Source organism: Lagopus leucura, unplaced genomic scaffold, assembly GCF_019238085.1.
Source record: "Lagopus leucura isolate 7727_CA_CO unplaced genomic scaffold, USGS_WTPT01 Super-Scaffold_741, whole genome shotgun sequence".
Lineage (NCBI taxonomy): Eukaryota > Metazoa > Chordata > Aves > Galliformes > Phasianidae > Lagopus > Lagopus leucura.
In genome coordinates, this window is record NW_024962256.1 from 6,030,423 (window position 1) to 6,035,480 (window position 5,058).

A 5,058-nucleotide genomic window follows, 5' to 3' on the forward strand; every position below is an offset into this window, starting at 1 on the left:
AGCTGCAGTGAGGTGAACTGAATGTTGATAGCATCCATGCTTGCAGAAGTGAGGGGATGCAGATGAGGTACCATGCCTTCAGTGGGAAATGAACTTGTAGCATAGCAGGGGTGGGGACCTGCAGGGCTTTGCCACTCAATTCCATGAGTGCAGCACTTCTGAAGCCTTGTAACAGGATGGAAAGTGAGCAATGACAGCAGAGCAGCAATACCCTAAGCTGCAGCAAGTGAGGACTTGCTCAACCACAACAGCCATAGGCACAGAAATAAAGGAAAAAAGCTGCTTACCTTCAGAAGACCTCAGGTATACAGGGATCTCCAGCAAAATACCCTCACCTCCACTGCCAACCCTTAAATGAGGTCTGGGAAGGGGTGGATCCTGGCTTCACCCCTTCCAGTTACTCAGCTGCATTGCATTGCATTGCATTGCATTGCATTGTACTGCACTGCACTGCACTGCATTGCATTGCATGCACCTGAGCTCCCCTAGCTTGGCCCTGCCTTCCCACCAGGTGCTAAATTGCTGGGTCAAGCCATCGCTCAGCATTTCTGCTACAAGCCCAAAATAAATCAATTCAAATGTGGACTCACAGTTCAAATAACTAATTTCAATCATTAAAATACATACGGTTGATTGGGGGATTTTCTTTCCATATTCTTAAAAATCATATTTCAGTATAGCACCCAACAACAATCCCCTCCTGCTGCATACAAAATTCAAAATACATGAAAGTCTGCTATGGAAATGAAATGCAAATAAAACATTGGGAGTTCCAACATAGGGAAGCACTCAAGTGTGTGTTTATCTTTAAACACATCTGGATCCCCATTGACTTTGGCAGGACTACTCATATGCTTAAAGATAAGCCTGCTTTTGTTGGATTATGGCCCTGAGTGCCGGGGGAATCATTTTCATGCTCTCCAGAAAGGGCTTTAAATCACTTTTGTTTAAGGAGAGCTAACTGATTGGATGTAAACATATCTAACGAACCAATAGATCAAGATTAACGTTTATGCTGAGCCACTTGACACATCTCCAGAAATTACTTATGGTTGAAGTTTGGTTCTTAAAGAAAAATAACGATCCACTTATTTTGTAAATGAAATAGAGCTGTAGGAAAGCCCTGATACCTCCACGTGGGAATTTTGTCAAGAAAAGAAAGAAGAGACATGGCCACATTAAAGGGAATGCAGTGTGCATTTCCAAGAGCCATGAGAGTTAGGTGGGTTATTAGATTTCAGCAGTTTAAAGGAGAGGCAGAGCAGTACGTAATGGGGCTCTGCTGGTTTTGCTGATCTGCTGGTGATGCTCTGAGAGCAGCGCAACAGATGGGCAGTGTTGCCCTAAATAATAACGGTTTGCTCTAATACAGTATCTTTCATTTGTGGATGCTAAAGAGTCTAATCCAGAGCCCTTGAAATCAATGGAAATGCTCTCATTGACTTCAAGGAGCTCTACAGCAGGCCCTACACTGCTAATCTTGCTGTGTTTCACAGGCACTCGGATCTACTTCCACATGCAGATGGGCAGGTCCCCATCACACTGCATGGGCTCAGGGTTAGGATGCTGCCCTCAGAGTCACTGCTTCCCTGCCCATGGGGCTCTGCTGCTGCCCACATCCCAGAGCATCTCCTCCTGCATCCCCCAGCCCTCTGCTCAGTGCCTTCAGCCCCAGGGCTGCACAGCCCGTGTGCATCAACCCCGCTTCTTCCCATGGTGCTTGGAAAAATCATAATAAAGGACTGTGGTTTTTGTTTTGCTTTTTGAAGTGAAAAGCAGCACTGCTTCAAGAAAGCATTGCTTTTTCAGCATTGCTACCTATGTGTTGTGCCTCTTTGCGAGTCCAGCTTGGAAAAGCAAAGGGAAAAGCAAGGTGAGAAAGCCCCACCATCCCAGCCAGGCACAGCAATATAGCATCACTTTGGCAGTAACGACAATGGAGAAGGAACAGAAAGCTGTCAGGGAATAATGGTGTCCTGCTGGTAGGTAAATATGAAAGCCAAAGCAGAGACATTTATAAAATAAACAAGCATCAGGGAAGATGAGACATTTATTGCAGTGCAGGAAATAGTGATCTTTAACAATGGCCCATCCCAGTTTCTGTGATTGTTACAGAAATAAAGTGGTGTAAATGAATGCTTTGTCTCACATTTGTTTTATTGTTTCCTGGGCAATTCCTGGGCTGCATCCAGCTCAGCCTGGAGGAGAACTGCACCTATCCTGCACAGAGCACAGCTTGTGGAGGGAGGAGGACTACTAATGGACAGCTTTGTTCGAGTCTGAATTTGCACAACCCTCTGATCACCAGCAGAAGGGCAAGGACAGGCTATGTCACCCCATCCCAAGGCTTCTCTGTGTGTTGGAGGTGAGGATGGAGAAGGGGACAGGAGCTGCCCAGGTCAGGAGAGCTGCCAGGAAAGGGTGAATGGCCCCATCCCTTAAGCAGGGGTAAAACCACACCGAGAATGTGACATGAAATGCACTCACCTGTCCCAGAGAGCTCCCATGTGCTGTCACACCGTGTGCTCGTTCTGTGATGGGTGCACCTGTCCAGCGTGAAGGTCTGACAAACAGCACTGAATGCCTACTGGGGCCAAACCAAAGAAAATTCCAGCTTCTCCATTCGCTTCAGAGAAAAAAAAAATCTGCAAGAAAGATTACACTTCTTGTCATCAGTGTGCCTAAATGGGAAGAAAAAAAAATAAAAGCAAGAATTTGGACATAATTAAGTAGTCACGTTCCTGTATAGAACGAGGCCCTAAACCTGCACTTCTCTGTTAACCTTCTGTAAGGGAACACAAAAAAGGCATTAAGAACCTGGTAGGGTCGTGCTGACAGGTGTATGGATGGAGAGCAGAGAACACATGTTTAAGCTGTCAGAGGGATGTGCATCATAAAGCTATGGGTTAAAATCAAGCCACCAGAACGAATATGCGCTTGACCATCAGAAAACATTTTTAGCAGCCCTTATTAACATTGCCTCTCTCTTCTGAGCTTTGGGGATATAACAGCCTCTCAAGTCTGCAGGGTAATTCTCATGGATTGTTTTTTAAATTTAAAGCTGGACAGAAAAATATATGAAAATTCTTCTGAATGAGGATAGATTAGATGGCCTGATAGACCATTTTCCTCTCTAATTTCCATTAAGGTGATTAGTTGGAATGTTGCTCTTGGCATATTAGTGGAAAAAACACTGGAAGCAGTCAGCGGGTGGATCCAGTATCTCCAGATAATGTTTGTAGTAATAGCAGTGATATAAAAATCTATCTCAGGTATTTATATAACTCTAATTACTGCCGGAGTGAATCACAATCTTTACTGTATGCACCTTGCAACACTCCCCAGGAGAAGGGATTTGTATCAACTGCTTCAAAGGAAGGGAGCAGCTATAAACAAGGATTTGGTTGTCTGGTGGGCGAGAGCAATCAGGAAAATTAATCTGAATGAACTGAAGCAGGAATTTAATTTGGATCCTTTTGCCAACTTACATTTTGCACATAATCCTCATTCAGGAGTGTCTTCCATTGAGCACAGAGCACTTGGCTCTTGCTGCGTACCTGTTGACACCGATATCCATTACCCGCTCAAAATGGATTAGTTGCACAATTAAATAGAGAATTCACTTGTGTTTTCCTATGCTTGTGGTTTGCCCAGTGTTTTAGAAATAACTACATAAAAGGTTCACTTCATCTACCGTGGGAAAAGCAAAATGGGCAGGGATTGGTTTGGTTATTTGGTTTTGGGGAACTGTATCTGATAAAGTAGAATTGGGATGGCACAACCAGAACGAGCAAAGCACTGTCCCACTCAGAAGGCACCCTCTGGTTGGTATGTTAAATACAGCGTGTGTGGAAAATGCTATTAAAAGCCTTTGGAAGGCCGTGAAAAGTTGGGGTTTCTACAAATTTCTTTCTTTTTTCTTTCTTTCTTTTTTTTTTTTTTTTGGAGAATGCTTTCACCCTTTCCCGCAGAGCCCAGCAGCTCACACTGCCCTCTCCATGCTGCCATGAATATCCCTGCCCGCGTCCCACTGCAGCCTTGCCCGGATCCTTCCCCATCCCTGCCCGCATCCCGCTGCACAGCCATCGGCCAAAGGTTTGGGGCTTTTCTTTAAGAAAGCGTTTCGTTTGGGAAAATCGTTGGGAAAATGGTGTTTATTGTTTCTAGCTTTGTTTTAACCTGTGGTAAATTAGAACTAGGGGGGAAAAAAATCTATTGAAAAGGGAGAGAAAGAAAAAAGAAAAGGAAATGAGGGTAGAGATGGGGACGCAAACGCGCAGCTCTCCCGGCCGTTCCGCCGCCTCCGTGCAGCCGTCGGGCAGGGAGCGGCCGCCCCAGCGCCGTCCCCATCAGGATCCCGGCACTCTGCCCGCCTCCGGCGCAGCCCCGCCGGCCCGGCTCAGGCTCACAACCGGCCCCGCTCCCTCCGTCTCCTCCTCCCTTCCCGCTCGAGCCCGACCCGCTCCCCGCGCCGCATCCCGGCCGATCCCCAGCACGGATCCCGCGGGCTCCGCGGTGCGGCGGGGCGGGGCGGGCAGAGCCGGGCCCTTCCCACGGGCCGCCCCTCCCCACGTCCCACCCCACGCGCGGTCCGCCCGCTCTCCGCTTCCCGGCCTCTCTCCCTTCCTTCCACCCCACGCGCGTCCTCCCGCGCCCCACGAAGCCCCTCACTGCCCGCAGTCCGGTAGGGGAGCCGAAGGAGAATCTGCTCGGGGCACAAAAGAAAAACAGTCCCTTTTTTTTTTCTTCCCTTTCTTTTCCCCTTTCTCCCCGTGTGCCCCCCTCGAGATGCAGTGGGATGGGGGTGATGGGCTCCACGCTTCCTGCCAGCCCCGCACCGCGAGCAGCGCGCATCCAGAGCCGTGGGAAAGCCGCGGGTTCGGCCGCGATCGGCTCGGGGGCAGCTGGGAAAGAGAGGACGCACGGCGTGCGTCGCGTTTCCTCCGTCCCTTTATCCTTTATCCCATGAAATAAGTATAAAGCATATTTTTACGACGGGAAAAGAAGAAGGAAAATTAAAAAAAAAAAAAAAAAAAAAAAAAAAAAAAAAAAAAAAAA